Below are 18,260 nucleotides of genomic sequence, written 5' to 3' on the forward strand. Positions count from 1 at the left end.
ATCCAGGATCTTTGGAATCGTTTATCAACAACTTGAGCAGAAAAATGTTGTTTCCTGACATGCTTGAATGGAGACATCTTCAGGTCCTTTCGGAGTACAGTTGACATGATCCCATACGACACTCTCAACTCTTTAGCCAGATTCTGGATGGATCTCTTAGGATTCCTCCTGATTTTTTCTCTGATGGATTTATCAAGATTAGGGGTTCTAGCTATTCGAGGGCGACCTTACCCTGGCGTATTCTGTCTCCAGTCTCCTCAAAACGTTTCAAAGTCCCCCACACCAACATTCTGTTCACTTTCAGGCTCTTACAGATATCCTTCCTGGAGTTTCCTGCTTTAAACAGCTCAACAATTGCAGTCCGCTTGTCTAAAATACTATATATGGTTATATTCTGATATCTGAAAGTATAAAGATTCATGAATAAGTGTCAAAAATAGAGGAATACGGAGAAAAATGATTAAAATTATAGTTTGAAATAGACTGGAACGCTAAATATTGATGACCCTGTATATGGTAGAGTAAATATGAAATTAAATTTTTTGACAAAATGCTAGTTCATAAACCTAGCCGCAGAGTGGTAGAAATACAGTAATTAACTCATCCTTGAAGCTGAAGCCTGTGCATTTGGTGAAATAAACTTTAATAAATAGAATACTATAATATTTTAAACACTGAAGCAGGGAAAGTAATCACATTAATTGTAGGTTGTTAGGTTTTTATGTAGATAACTTCGAATATTTTAAACCTTTTCATACACGTTTCGGAATGTATTATTTCAATGTTATTAACTGAAATTTATTTTAAATAAACATATAGATATGTGTGTGTATGGTATGCCATTGTTATTGATATTATTTCGTTTATATTTAACTAGCAGGCGGTCAAACGTTGCCCAGTCGTAAAATACATTGAAATTTGATATTTTAATTTGTGCTAATTTAGTGTTTACTATTATAAGGTCAATTCTTTATTGGTTACTATATTGTACCCAATATATAGAAGTAATTTCAAAAGTTAAAAACATGACTTCGAAGTAATCAGTCAGAATCGAAACTAAAACATAGCTGTCCATCGTCATTCGTAACCATCTGCGTTAACTTTATATTCATATCAAAACTTTAAAAATAACGTTGTTAAACATGTAAATGTATATTTGCGCATACGTAGAAGATACACGTTTAGTCAACTTACACCTGTCAAGTTTCAATTTTTATATTTTGACCCCTTAACAGCTACTTGTACCGGCTAAAATCCAAATCGAGTTTGTTCCGCAGGTTCGAATCACCTATATATCCGATTTCAAGTCTGTCGATTAAATATTGACAGAACAACTTGGTGGAGAATGGTCCCCCCACACACAGACAATATACATTTTATATATAAACTTAATAATAATATACTGGTAAATAATAACTTAGTACTACTATTGTTACATAGTGAACATATACCCTTATCTGTACAGTTATTGGATATACGAGGTGTTTCTATGATATGAATCAATTATTTTGGAGATCTTAACTTTTTTCCCAACAATTGGATGTAATTACAATTTGGTTCCTATTATGGGTCGTTAAACAAAAGGCACTGAGAATATTGGTTTGGTCATTCGCAAAATAAATCAAACAGTGCAATCTATTGTCCATTAGTTGATTTTTGTTTAGACTTATTTATATTTGTTCACATCGACGAGTCCTTATTTACAATATGATTTTTGGTCCGCCAACAAAAGGAGGGTGGACTTGTAAATTCACCCTTGTCCGTTCGTCCGTTCGTCTGTCCGCACTTTTCTCAGTAACTACGCCTTGGAATTATTTTGAAATTTTGCACAAACATTAAACATCATATGAGTAAAAACGTAACAGAACGGATTTTCCGGGAAAACTCTGGTTGCCCCCCCCCCAGGGGTGCCTTTCGGGTTAAAATGGCTAAAATTGATACTTTTGTGCTCATTAAGAAATTGATGCCTTGGATTTTTATAAAACTTTCTGAAAAGTTGTAATTAACTGATTTCTATATAATTTTGTTATAGAACTTCGCGATAACTCTTGGGTGTGCCCCAGGAGCTTTTTAGGGCTAATAAAAACACCCCATTTTTGGGATTGTGTTACCATATTTGTCCAAAATTTTCTGTGTATGTCTATTTAGCAGTTTTGTATGGTGCTAAACTCAAATTTTAATATATTAAGACCTTGGGAACTTTTAAGACTAAATAGGAGGTGCAAATGATGGACTTAGTTATTTCTTTTTTTTTTGCATGGTACAGAATTAAAACTGCACTGTTTGTTCATTTTCACTAGGATTTGACATTCCTTGGGGACTTTTGGGGCTAAATGGGGGTGGAAAAATGCTGAAATTTTTTATGCCTCGTTCACTGTGCACTCACGGGAGACCATGCATTCTTCACTTGTTATTATTAGTTATTGATTTTCATTTTCAGCATTCATGGTCATATTGCAAGTGTCGAGAATAAGTATAAAAAAGTTAAAACTTTAGATAGAATTAGTTTAAATTATGAAATTGGTGTCTTAAATCATCCTACGTGGGTCGATTCCTCGTAGTGAAGCCAGTCTTTCATGACATTTGTGTAATCCTTTCTAATATCAAAGTACGCTTTCGCCTGCGAAAACTGACTCACCTGAGATAATTGAATCGTCAAAACTTCACCTTTATTCAAATATGTTTTATCTGCTTGCATGCAAGTCGTGCACAATTCAAATCTAAGCGCTTTTGCATTTCATGCATCTCTAATTATTGTAATGCTGCATCGTAGATCATGCAAATTGGTTTCATAGCATCGATGCTGTCGTGATTACTTAAGGTATTTATTGAGACGGCGCTACTTACAAATGCATTTCAAATCAAACAAGAAATGCATTAACTTTCAAAATATGCAATATTCATCCGATACTTTCCTGATTTGCTTGGATTACGTATTTATATTGAATTCAATTAAAACAGAGAATTACGAATTGATCTTCGAGGACAGAATAGCACATATCTTCACAATGCATGACCGAATTGTCTAGTAACGTAGTAATACAGAATTCTTTGTTCATTAATTAATCGGACTAGTGTCTATTGTGAATATGGATTATCTCCCTTGATAATCCAAGATTATAAAAGCTGTGCATTTCCCCTTGTCTAGTAGACAAGTAGTCGAGTTCTTGTCGGTCGACATCCGGTACTCGTACTGGACTGGTGGCTAAAGTGTGGTAACTGCCTAGATGCCGCACTCAAATTAATTCTCCTTAGTCAGTGGAGGGGGAAACCCTTCTATACTAAGGCAATTTTATTTTGTCAAACTGCCAGAGTGCCCCTTTTGAGGGGATCTAGGTTTCTCTCACATTAAAAACGACCTTGTGTCACATTTTGTTTCGGTGGGGAAACAAATAAATAACAAGTAGTCGAATTTGTAAATGAATAATAAAAATTACTAGACGGAGACTTATCGTCCTGTTTTCATTACAATTTCTTTATCTTCAAATAGTATTCTCATGACGTTTCGGTCGATGTAGCTCCAATCATTTTCAGGTGCATATTTTCAAACTCGGAATCCTTCCTATAAAACTGTCTGGTCATGTCAGCCATGATCAGGTAAAAATCGTAACTAATTCGTAAGTGTATTTTTAGTATCGCCTGCATTGAGGATTGAACTTTCAAGTCCCAGAAGACTACTGGAATATAGTAGTCCGAATAATCCAAATAAATAATTATTAATCTTGATCGAAAAAAAAATATCGAGAACAGAATTGAGAGAAACTGCGATAAAGATTGGCGTATGAGAGTGTAATAGATGTTGCATAAAATGGAAGCGGAGGAAGGGTGGACAACATTCAGCGGGAGAGGTGGAAGCGGAGGGGGGAACAACAGTCAGCGAGAGAGGTTGAAAGTGATGGATAGAATTAAAGCATAAGAAGCGTTTAAGTAATGCTCACCACACACTTTTGATCGCACTAGAGCAACGAAACTTGGCACAGTTAGTCTTTCGCTATATAGGAACCATCCAGAGTTACGCATTTCTCGCATCGTTTAATACAGTTCTGGAGACCATGTTTGTAGAACACAAAAGGTGTGTCCTCTTAAAAACGCCTTCTTTTCGGATTGATGATTCCGTGAATTAATTGCAAATAGTGGATTGTCATAAGAATAAATGTTTAAACTATAATCTATATATAGCCATCGACGGAGAAAAAATTTAGCATGTTTTTTATGAGATAAACCTAAGAAAATAAGCTTTCAGAAGAAAACCTTTATCAACTCAGATTTAGTATTATATATATATATATATATATATATATATATATATAAACGATAGAGATGGATCGATATATGGCTATTAATTTACTGGATGATAAATGTTTCTAAATATTTAGCTAGCCACATCGTTCAAATATATGACAACATTATGCGGATCGATACGGTTGCATACCGCCAAGTAAATAAAAATATATGTTCATTTTATAACTAAAACCACTTAGGAGTTTATTTGTTTAAGAAACGGATTCAGGAAATAAGTTAAGACATGATAGCACAATCTATATTACAAAGAAAGCTAAAATGAGATATTTTATAGAATTAGTGTATAAGTAAGTCTGGCAAAGCGAAACTAACCCGTCGCATGTAAAAATGTATGCGGCAATCATAATGAAGAATAAACGAAGAATTTAAGTATAAGGAACGTTTACGTAATGCCCACCACACACTTTTGATAGCACTAGAGCAACGAAACTTGGGACAGTTATTAGTCTTTCTCGATATAGGAACCATCCAGAGTTAAGCATTTCTCCCATCGTTTAATGCAGTTCTGGAGACCTATTTTGTAGAACACCAAAGGTGTGTCCTCTTAAAACGACTTCTTTTCGAAAGATTTCATAGCTGGGAAGAAGTGAAAGTTAGAGGATGTGAGGCTAGGAGAGTAGAAGATGGGAAAGGATTTCATAGCCACATAGCCGTAGTTCTAAGCTGGTGACACGATCGTTGTAAGCGAGAGCATTGTCTGCAGGAGGAGGATAACTTTACTGATCTTTCTCCGCTTTTTGATTTTGGTGACTTTTTAAAATTTCTTTTAAAGTGAAACATTATAGGCTCCTCTAATTGTAATAGCTTTTTTCAGAAGATTTATCATTACGACTTCGTCCTGACCCCAGAAAACTGTGAGCATTCCCTTGCCAGCGGAGAGTTGTCCTATTGTATTCTTTTGAGATGGTGAATTCAAGTGCTTCCACTGCATTGGCGGAGCATTGATACCGGAATCATGGTGATAGACACAGGAGTCTTTTGAAAAACTTTAATTCTTTTCTTGGCACATCACAAATTCATTCCTGAGCCTTCGACGCGTTCCAGCTTCCTGAAAGGTAGCATCAACTTGGAGATACATATGGTAAATACCTTATGCATATGCAAATGGTGAAGAATGATAGTTTCCACATACCTTGTACTAATCTATGCCTTTTAGCCTATTAGACGAATAGTCACGCGCCGATTTATTAAGATGTCAGCTTTAAATTTACTATAAGATGCCTAATTAATAACAAAAGATGAGTGACCATGTTTGGTAACTATTCACCCAAATTTCCGGTCATATTTGAATTCATGATGGCAGTGTTTTACAAAGTCATATGATGAGGCATCATTACCATACGTTTCATTCATTTTATCAAAAGTCTCCTACAAAAACTGGATCAGAAGCTCCATTTCACACCCAACTTAGTAGTACTTAATTTGCCATATAACCCAAAGAAGTATAAATCATTATACATGGAAATTTCCGGTGTATCAGATAACTGGAAATGAGTCAGGGAGATTACTTATTGAACACCAATCGTAGTTACCCGTTGCTCACCTCTATTTTTTTTCTCTCTATCTTGATATATATATATATATATATATATATATATATATATATATATATATATATATATATATGTGTGTGTGTGTGTGTGTGTGTGTGGTGTGTGTGTGTGTGTTTATGTGTTTGTTTATGTATTTGTGTGCATGTACGTGTGTGGGTGGGTACGTGTAACATGGATGATAATTTGAAAACAATAAAGTGCTCGATTGTAGATTCCACCATCTAATATGAAGTATTTTATTTAAAAACTATACATTGGAGTGTCAGTTGCATTTACCGAGGTTTCATTAGTCTGATCATGCCGGTCTGGGGTTGGAACCAGCGTATAATGAGAGATCAACTATTCAGCACAGTTCAGTATGTAAAGATATGGAGTAAAAAAGAAAACATAAACCACAGGTTCAAGACAAGCGGCGTTCGCTTTCTGTGTTCCCTATAAAAAGATATTTGTTCTTATTGTTTGTGAAGGCGTTTTTATTAGTGTTCATAGTTTTTGTTTAGGTGTACTAAACGGGATATTTACATGTGTTCTCTTTCTTTCTCTCTCGAGTTGTTGACTGTGTCGAGTGCATGTTGCTAAAAATAATGCTTTTTCGAACATTATTCATTTCCAAAACAAAGTTAAAGTTAATCCAGAAATTGAGTATCTTAGAGAAAGGAAGAAAAATCATAATGTGATTAAATGACTGATTCAAAGGTGTTGCTGCTGTTGTGGGATTGGCCATTTTGCGTGAGAGTGTGTGAGAGTGTGTGTTGGAAGAGCGTTTAGTCTATATTTGTCATTTGTGCCAGCATTTGTTCTTTATAAACAAAGAATTGCGTTGTTTGTAAATCGGCGTTATACTCAGGAGTTGGAAGGATTCTCTTTATATTTGGAAATTTTCTTTTTACCTCTATATAAAGCTTCGTATGGTTATTAAAAAAAACAACAACTTTATTTTATTTTATTTAATTTGTTTATTTTCTATTGTTTTGTAAAAATACCATTTATATTTTGTTTTTTTTATTGATATATTTTTATATATTTGCAATAAAATTATTTTAGTCTAGGTGTGTGTTGTAGCGTAATGTGTTTTGGGAATTAAATAGTGAGATATATAGTTGTATTGGGTTGTATTTGTGATATATGTGGACAAGTTATATAAACTATTAAATGATGTGGTCAAGGCGATAATTTTTATAGTTTCGATAAATTTTGGTGTACCATAGTTTAGTTGTTAATAGTGTGAGAAGAAAGGGTGTTGTGATTTCTATTATTGAATCATCTAACCAGAAGAAATTTTCCTGTGATTCACATTTTAAAAAGTGCCGAGTATGTATCACAGAAAAGTTCAGACTGCACTAAGTAATAAACAAGAAATTAATAATCCCAATCCATGTCTAATCGGAAGTAATATGATAATATAAACCTGCTAAATTTATAATATTTTAGATGGAAAAATGTATGTTTAATATTGGTATATGTTTCTTCAATTGCATCACGGGATAGTGGTTCAGAGACATCACAGACTGATGATATTATTTTCAATTTCGAAGGATCTGAAGAATTATTTCTTAATATTCGCACTGAACAACTGATGTAATTAAATATTTTCATAACAAAACAATAGGAATATCGCCCGTATTTTTAACTAGTTCCGTATTTTTAACAACTAGCTCCGTATTTTTAACAACTAGTTACGTGTTTTTAACAACTAGTTGCGTATTTTTAACAACTAGTTGCGTATCAGTTGCTATATTTACGTTAAGTATACTCTTATACTAACTGGTATATACAAGCGGTGTGAACCAGGGATTTTTTATTGTTACTGAAGTAAATTGAGTCTGTACTATTTGTTTAAAGGCCTTTTCTCTATTGACCGTGTTATGTTGCTCGTCTTGTGCAGTTCTAAGAGGCTAACAATTCCAGACATTGCCTTCTCTCTTTGCAAAAGAATAAGTTTATTGCTAATTGCATTAAATAATAATGAGTTCCCAAGCATTTTTTGCGGGCTAGAGTTTTCTTACTCTAATGCACTGGCTCTTCAATTCCATTTTGCAACCTTGTGTAACATTTTGCTGTGTGGGCAGTAAATAACTTAACAAGTGGTCATCCATTGGAGTAGTAAACAATCGAGGCTTTTAAAATCGGTTATACGATAAGATAAACTGTTCCTACAGGACGGAACAATAAAATTGTCGTCCTAGAATAAATGATATGATTCCATTTTTGCTTGATGAAAAACGGTTTTCTTTTCTTTTTTCTATTGCAGACCATCTACTAGTTGTGTAAAAATCCCAACTGCTATAGGAACCTACTATCATCACTGAAAGTCATCATCATCGGCGGTCACTCGTGTCCGAGTAAGACTGTCCTCCTTTGTGGCTTCTGTGGGTCCTCAGGTGAGCATAGAGCCCAATCTTAGACCCAATTTTTCTTGTGCAATTTGGGCAGATAAAGGTAGTGATGTCAGCTACAGTCCTCAGTAGTAGTGGAGATGAAACAGAGCCATTCAGGGTTGACACGGGAGTGAAACAGGGATGTGTCATTGCCCCAACCCCGTTCTCCATCTTCATTACTGCTATCCTCCATCTCACGGACAAACATCTTCCCCGTGGAGTTCGGATTATGTACAGAACTGACGGGCGACTTTTTAACATCAACAGATTCAGGACCGAACACCATACCCATTATGGAGCTACAGTATCTCTGAAAGTAACACAATGTTCAACACGCGAGATTAGAGATGCACCGCTGTACAATTCATGCTCCCTTCCGATCCAATTTATGACAACAGAACCATTTCCAGAACTCTCAAACACCCAAAATCCGGATAGATCAACACTTGAAGGCACAGCTCAACAAAGTCTACGGCAACGGTTATGGTTTCAAGTGAAGGTCACATCATGCCACCTTTTATTGTTGATATCAACTTAAAAGTTGACATAAAATTGTATCTGGATGTGTTGAAAAGTGTGGAGATGATTGAGGCTGAAGGCGGTTACATTAATAGATGTCATCTCTACTACATAATCAAGTTACCTGAATTGATTTTTTCAATAAAAGTTTTAAAATAATGCTACACTGTTATTTTCTTTTAGGGCGACAAATTGATCGTTCCACCCTGTATATGATTTGGCTGTGACAAAAGCCAAATGAAATAACGATATTTATTAGAGCTTTTTCTCACATATTTCTCTATTATTGCCTCGAAGCAGCATTTTTATGATGTGCCGAAATACGAAAAATCTGTTTCTTACTGTCGCTATGTGGTGAATTGATTTGATTATTTCTGGTAATTAAATTTAACGAACATAAAATAATTCAATTTAGATTTTGTCGAAACGTGCAATGAAAATATGTAAAGTTCTCTTAATAACACCACGAAAACTTAACAAGTTTTAGTTAAGTCGTTCAAAGTTAATTTTCCACTCCAATAATTCAGCATTCACGCGCAATAATTTTTTCAGCTCATTCTTTTCGAATATTTTCTATCGGCTTATAAATTGTTAATTAGTACGTTTAAGAGCACAGAAGAATACACTTCGCAAATTAACTCAATCACACACACGCATATATATATATACACACATATATATATATATAAGATGTAATGATGTGTTTAAAAGAAATCAACACAGTTCTCGATCGCAAATGTGAGAGCTAAAATACAAATTATTTATATAAAAACTATATGCTACATAGTTTAGACATTTACCGTGGTTTCATTACAGTGAATCTGCCCTTGTTTTTCAATTCATGAGTCGTTGATGATTTGTTTGGTTTTCTAAAAGCCTTTTAAAAGACAGATTCACTGCAATGAAATCATAATACATCACTGAAATAGTTAACACAGATTTTATATAAACAATTTATATATATATGTTTGTGCGTGTATGTATGTATATATGTATGTATGTATGTATGTATGTGTGTGTATGTATGTATGTCTGTATATATATATGTTTGTGTGTGTATGTATGTGTGTGTCTATATTTCTAAAAATAAACACTTTTAAGGATATATAAATCAGAAACTGATGTTTAAGATATAACAATATATATATATATATATATATATATATATATATATATATATATATATATATATATATATATAGCACTTTTCTCAGATTACAAAATCTACGATTTTATTCATCGTGCCAATCATCTTTTTCCAAACTACACATTTACAGACCTATTTAGTTTATAGTTTTATAGTAGAAAAAAAAACTAATATTTGTATATGGATAATGCATATTTCCCCCGTAGACTAATCGGAAAATCAGAAAGTTCTCAAAGAAAAAAAATGCTATATAACAAATAAAATAATAAAAAAACAAAACAATTCACATAGAATCATTTTCCATTACGGAAGGTTTTATAATCGCCATCTACTATTATTTTTGCCATTTAATTGTTTAATAAAATAAACAATATTTGACATATTTTATAAAATATATTGCTTCTAATCTCTCAATTGTATACAACAACATAAGTCGTTCGTGCGACTACACACGTCGGCCTGACAACGTAAGGATTAGCCATGGTTTATGTAGGCCTTTACTTTTTATTATCTTATTCCCAGGTTTGCCATGGAAATATAGATTATTCAAAAAACAAACTATTTATCTGACCATACTAAAATTTTCCATGATGGTTACTCGATGAAAGAGCACTAGACTTGTGCATCATATTTGTGAAAATATAGGAATATGAAATACCGTTCTAATTTTGACCGCAAGTGAAGTTTTCTACACCGATGTCCAAGGTAAGGGTCGCATACGTAACTGGACTTTAGTTGCAACAGTACGGACCTTGTAAGGAGACTGAAACGTTTGCTAACACTTTTTGTATCCTTGATCTAAATATCCGAAAATGAACTCAATCCTAAGGTAGACCATGGCCGATATGTTGACTAACTGTTAATTCGTTTAGCGATGTAAGCACGTGACTGAATACAAATAATCGTAGTAATCAACCAACCTACCGGACCAAACACATACCTTCCTTCGCTAAGATAATTAAAGAGGAGATAAATAAAACAATATGAGTGCTAAAATACCTAAAGCCGATACGTCCATGAATTGAGCGTTCAAAATATCAAACACGACCGCAAGACAGAAAAGAACAAATATAAAAATAGAGCAATACATACGCGTGAATGTGGTTGATTCAATTGAGTGCTTGGTGTTTCGTCCGCATCTTTGCTCCATCACACGGGACTTAGGCAACACAAGAATTTAAGATGACCTCGGTCCGAATATAGAATGTCATATCTTGTATTTTTATCCAAGACATGCAGTTCTTAACATTATTAGAACTTTCAGATTTGTATAGTTACTTTCAGAGCCGTATAGTGGCTCATCGCATATTTAAGCCAGTCTAATGCATTTAAATTTCGTTATGGATATCTTGGCAGAGGTCCCCTACCTCCAGGAGGTTGGAGCAACTTCTGCAGGTAACCAATATCTGTAGATTAACATATTTTATATTTGTTAACTTAACTATGGTTGCTTAAGATATGGATTGCGTTCAGGCTTTCTGAACTACTTTTGTAGATTAGACCGAGTAATTCATGCTTCAGTTCTAACTTACTATTATACCGGCCTTTCTAACACAAGGGAAATTACACCGGTTCTCACAATATGTTGCCACCAATACCTACACCGATGGAAGTAGCGACAGTACTACCACTGACTAGTTGCGTACAAGCCAATTATACCTGTTTCCTACCTTTGTAACTGTAATGTTAAATACACTTGTTCCTTAAACCGACGTCGATTAGATTTTCTTCTTTTTACTATTGTGCCACTACACAACACTTACATATTTTTTGCCCGGCTACGTTGACTGGAGTAACACATTCAGTCACAACAATTAGCACGACTTCATTAGAAACCTTCGCAATCTTACCCTATATCGGATTTGAGATGTAGTCGCGAAAATAGGCAAATCAACCGAACCAACTTCTATTTTACATACTCATTTTCAGAGAGATAATATAATTTGACAACTGCTTCCTTTGAAGTGTCGATTGATCATTGACAAAATTCAAGAAAGATAATGATAATAACATACCGATTCAGTGCAAACCGTTTTCTATCTTCAGCTAATTTTTACTAAAATTATTTCGATAAAAATATGACAGTAACAATATGAAGGCTTTGATGTCTGTCAAATGAAAATATTATAACTTCAGGCGCTGTATTATTTTTTCAGTTTTTGTTTGTGATTTTATTCACTCGTAACGTATAACTTTAAACGGTCTTTTTATATTAAATGTGACGATGTGGCAATTCCGACTGAAAACCTTAAAAAATAAACAAACAAACGTTGCATACATCTCTCTCATTATATTGCCCAAACATTCATACATACATATGTACATATGCATGTATATATTGTTGCATGAGGGACTAATAAGAGTTTTCACCGTCTCGAGTTGCGTCCCTTACCGGTGTACGCTTTGCTTTCTTTACAATGATAATAAAGACACCATTTTGTAAGAGTTGATCGATCGTTCTGTCATTTATAATCCATTGGTATCCTCAATAAGATATTGACACATGGCGGCAGCGGTGGGATGGAAACAGTCCAAGTAAGATGTAGAAAAGAGCAAGAAGCGTAAAGTTATTTGCAGAAACAGATAAGTAACTTTATTGTTCTTGTTTCAAATTCTAATTTATACGTGAGTCACATGGACGGGAAAAAATGTCGGAACGGAACATGGAAGAAACAAACAGACCAGTGGCTGGCATAAGGCCTCCGGCGCCCCTATGTATGGAAGACAATTTAGCGGCGAATTTTAAGTTGTTTAAACTGAAATGGTATAACTACGCCATTATTATGTGTTTGACGAAACAGTCATTACAATATCAGAGGGTACCTTTACTTCATATGTTGGGAGACGACGCACGGAAAGTTTACAACGGGTTTCAATTTTCAACACCCGAGGACGAAAGAATACCCACCGAAATTATTCAGAAATTTGATAAATATGCTATAGGGGAAACGAATGAAACCTGCGAGCGTTACGTATTTCATTCTAGAAGGCAAGGAGAATACGAGACTGTTGAATCTTTCATTACAAAACTTCGTACGTTGATAAAAACGTGCAATTTTTGCGACAATCGCATTTCATCAGTACTCAGAGATCAGGTAGTACTGGGAATACACAACCCCCAAACACAAGCTGATTTATTGAAAATAAGACAGTTAGACTTACAAAAATGTATTGACATCTGTAAGCTGTCTGAAAATGCTACAGTCCAGTCCAGAATCCTAAGGCCTGAAGGAGTGAATAGGGTTGATTGTAAACCCAGGAGAAAGACATCGGCACAATCTGACAGAGACTGCTGGGCGTGTGCATTGCGGCATGGAATGAGCAAAGAGTTATGTCCTGCATTTGGTAAAACCTGTTACATTGTAAGGGGGAAAAATTGCTGTGAAATGCAAAGTATCAAGAAAAAAGAGGGTGCAGACTGTCAAAACCCAACATTATGACCAGGAAAACGACAGTAGTAGTTGTTCAGACTATGGACATGTAGGCAGCGTAACCACCATAGCAGGAATAACCTTCTTAGTGACACACAATATGGTTTCCGCTCTGCAAGATCTACCGCAGATGTGCTGACGGTTATATCCCACAGGATTAGTGAATCTCTTGACAAAGGCTTCCTTTCTAGGGCAATTGCTCTTGACATATCAAAGGCCTTCGACAAGGTATGGCATAAGGGTCTACTTCACAAGATTTCCAGCTACGGTATAACTGGAAATGTTTTCTCAATCATTAAATCATTTCTCTCCGATAGGCTCATAAGAGTAGTGGTAGATGGACAAAAATCGGAGGCCTGCAATATAAATGCTGAAGTCCCTCAGGGGTCAATCCTGGGCCCAACTCTCTTCCTGATCTACATCAATGACCTCCCTAAACACATAATTAAATCATTCGTTGACATCTATGCTGATGACACGACCATCTACGGCAACACATCAAAGGCTGTAAATGACAAAGTTCTCTCTGATTCTCTCTCCTCTGATCTCGAGCGCGTGGTTCAGTGGGGGAAGATGTGGCTGGTTACCTTTAATGCATCCAAAACCAAACTCCTATCCTTACATCATCAACGTTATGATCCCCAGCTGGCATCAATTGTGATGGATGGCTCTCGTCTGGGTGAGGCCCTGTGTTTTGACAAGCTTCTGGGTTTGACCTTTACTCCTGATCTGAAATGGAACACGTACATCAAGTCTGTTGCCAAGGTCGCTGGAAAGATGGTGAGATCCTTCTACCGCTCCAGAAGATATCTCACTACTGATGCAATTCTCTATCTATATAAAAGCCAAGTACGTCCAAGGATGGAATACTGTTGCCATATCTGGGCAGGAGCTGCTAAAAACAGCCTATCCTGCCTTGACAGAGTACAAAATAGACTTCGTGGCTTAGTGGGGGATGCCCTTTTCTCTACCCTGCAACGTCACTCCCACAGAAGAGACGTTGCGAGCCTGTCCTTGTTTTATCGTTATTTCCATGGCAGATGCTCGTCTGAACTCCAATCTCTGGTCCCCCCTCGCCAATCTTTCACGAAAAACACCCGTCTAGCTGAATCCACTGTGAAAAATTTCCCCCACTCTATATCTGTGCCTAAATCAAAACGTGGATTCCATGAACAAAGCTTCTTTCTTAGAACTGCACGCCGCCTGTGGAACTCTGTTCCGTCTGCCTGCTTCCCTCTGGACTACAACTTGGATGTCTTCAAGTCTAATGTTAACAAATTCCTGACTGATGAACCACCCCCTTAAGTAAACACTTCAGCAAATCTCCTCACTAACGTAATGTACTTGCAATAACCCTTATCCCTGAGTGGCTTCCGGACCTTGATCACTGTGTAAAAAAAACAAAAAAAAAATAAAGGAAAGGGTGAATGCTGTAAGTCAAGAGGTGATAAAAGCGAAAATGATCGTGAAAGGAAAACCAATTGCCTTTCAGCTCGATAGTGGAGCGTCCGTGAACATATTGAATGAGAAACAGGTGATTGGAAAAACACTGGGACGTTCAAATAAGACTCTTGTCATGTGGAATGGAACAGAAGTGAAGCCATTGGGAGAGTGTCGAGTAAAAATGATAGCCCCCCAAAATGGACAAAAATATGCAGTCAAGTTTGTCATTGTGAAAGAGGATTTCCATCCCTTACTTGGAGCAAATGCAATCCAGAAAATGGAACTTATAATTTCAGACGCTGTATTATTATCAATAACGACAAATTCAAAATGGTCGCCAAAGTTTCCAAATGAATTACTCCAACAGCCAGTACTCAGACAGCATTATCAATGACTTCAGAGATGTGTTCAAGAAAGAATTGGGTCAATTACCAGGACAGCACATTCGCAAATGGATCAAGAAGTAACACCAAATGTTGCAGCAACACGGAAAATACCATTGGAACTTAAGAACAAGCTAAAAGTCGAGTTAGAAAAACTGGTTTAGAAGAATGTTATTGAGGCAGTGAGTGAGCTAATACCATGGGTAAGTGCTTTAGCACTGGTAGTTAAGAAAAATAGAAGACTATGGATATGCATAGACCAAAGACCACTGAATAAAGCTTTGAAGAGGGAAAATTTTCAGTTACCTACACCAGGCACCAGTATTAAGATATTATGACCCCAACAAATCTTTGGTCATTCAACGCGATGCTAGTGAGAAGGGCATGGGGATTGCACTACTGCAAGAGGGTAAACCGCTAGCCTATATCAGCCGTGCACTGACTGACACAGAAACTCGGTATGTACAGATTTAGAAGGAACTACTAGCAGTAGTCTACGCATGTGAACGGTTTCACCAATATACGTTTGGTCGACAGAATACAGTATTAACTGATCATAGGCCACTGGAAGCGATCATGAATTGGTGAAATGCCCAAAACGATTGCAAAACATGCTGATGCGACTTCAGGTTTACGATGCTAAAGTTATGTACCATCCAGGTAAGAAAATGTTCCTTGCAGACACGCTATCAAGAGCATACATCTATGGATTGGGCGGTGAATATATGGACGATGAAGATGATGTCAAGGAAGCAGTGAGAAGCTGCTTCAACTGCGCTCAGCGACGAAGGAAATCAGAAGCATGCAGCAGTTGCAGCAAGTAATTCTGGAAGGATGGCCAGAAGACAAAATACATCTTGACCCAGAGGTGAGACCATATTTTAACATGCAGAGTGAAATGACGGTACAAGGTTAATTTTCAGAGGAAACAGGGTAGTGGTCCCACTGACACAGCGGAGAGTGTTGAAAGAAAAGCTGCATTCCACACACCTGGGAGTAGAGGGATGTTGCAGAAGAGCAAGCGCATGCTTGTATTGGCCAAATATGAACAGTGACATAAGGGACTACGTTTCAAAATGCCCCACATGTAGAAAATATGAAGTAGCCAATCCAGCAGAACCATTAAGGGTCCATGAAGTTTCTGACAGATCCTGGGCGAAAGTGGGAATAGATCTCCTTAAGTTTGCAGATAGAGATTATCTCTGCACAGTTGACTACATGAGCAACTTTTGGGAAATTGATAATCTTCTCAATACACAAGCAAAGACAGTGATAACTGAACTTGAACACCATTTTGCATGGAATACCAGATCAGGTGGTAACTGATAATGGGCCTCAATTTAGTAGCCAGGAATTTTCTACCTTTGCAAAAAAGTGGTGTTTTACACATACACCGGTCAGTCCATACAATAGCAAGGCAAATGGTAAGGTGGAATCTGCAGTAAAGATGGCAAAAAACTTTTCCGGAAAGCGATGAAAGATAAGGCTGACCCATACCTAGCAATGTTGGATCACAGGAATACGCCAGGCAGGGGTCTCTTATCACCAGCTCAGAAGCTGATGTCAAGGAGAACAAAAACACTTCTCCCAACCAGAGAGGATTTACTCAAGCCAGAATTGCCCCAAAAGCTAAGAAAAATGGTGAAGCAAGACCGCAGGAGGCAAGAACATTCTTTCAACCACAAAGTAAAACCACTGATACCATTGTATCCTGGAGTTGTAGTATGGATGAAACCACACATAAATGGTCAAAAAGAGTGGAGGAAAGCAGTGGTAGGGCGGAGACTGGATGAACGATAATACCATATAAAAGTGGATAGGGAATTGAAGAAAACTGCAGAGACACCCCAACTCACATCAGTAATACACCAGCCATATGAAGTGCAGAGAGAGAGAGAGAGAGAGAGAGAGAGAGAGAGAGAGAGAGAGAGAGACAGAGACAGAGACAGAGACAGAGACAGAGAGTTACCCAAGAATGCGGGGTACAAAAGAGATATGCACCACAGAACCATCTCAACATGAATGTGAAATAAGAGAAAGCCCAAACCCGACCCCATCCCCAACAAAACCAATCCCGGAAAGGTTGCGGACAACACCGTCGGGAAAAATCAGTGAAAGGGCAGAATAATCCCTGTTAGGTATGAGGGTAGTTAGGCCAATGAATGCCTAGATCGCTATATTTTATAGACTCTGTTTTCATTCTTAGACTTTTTTTGTTCTGTTTTGTCATTGAGAAAAGGGAAGATGTTACATGAGGGACTAATAAGAGTTTTCATCGTCTCGAGCTGCGTCCCTTACCGGTGTACGTTTTGCTTGTTTACAATGATAATAAAGACGCCATTTTGTAAAAGTCGATCGATCGTTCTGTCATTTCTAATCCATTGATATCCTCAATAAGATAATGACACATATATGTATGTATTTATATATACATGTATATATATATATATATATATATATATATATATATATATATATATATATATGTATATATATGTATGGTGGTCAAGGTTTGGTGTCGACGTGTTAAAAGCACACAGATGCATTAACGTCCTACTGTCCTCCTCCCAGACAAATCAACCCCACGTGCACGTCGTGACCACTGCCACGCAGACAGGGCTCTGGTGAACGACGAGTGTCCTGCGCCGTATAACTGGACCTCCACTGCCTTATGTGCCAAGGTTCTTTAATCAAAGGCTAAGGGTGACGTAACCCTGACAGAAACCTCCAGAGGAACCTAGGCCATGTAAGCTGCGGCATATATGACCTACCGGCGTGTGGAATATGCTCTGGTGCTTTGCAACCCAATTACCAGTTATGGATCAAATAGCATGGTGAGTAAAGAGGGCTCGCGTAAGCCGTGGTGAAGGCAACCTCTCTAGGAGAAGGAAAACTCTGATATAAACCTGCGGCGACTGCTACATCCAATGATGTTGATTGCTCTTCTTTTGTGGTTCAATATGGCAGTTGTTTAGAGAGTGAGATTGTCTCGGTGCAAAATCTTTCCTCACTATAAAAAGCCTCAAGAATAGTCATTGCTTGATATAAATTAGATACACTTTTTACCATCAGTGTGTATCTCGATAGCAAAATGGCTGACTGTA

This window comes from Euprymna scolopes, chromosome 31 (genome assembly GCF_053919585.1).
Source record: "Euprymna scolopes isolate OS-2025 chromosome 31, ASM5391958v1, whole genome shotgun sequence".
Classification (NCBI taxonomy): Eukaryota; Metazoa; Mollusca; class Cephalopoda; order Sepiida; family Sepiolidae; genus Euprymna; species Euprymna scolopes.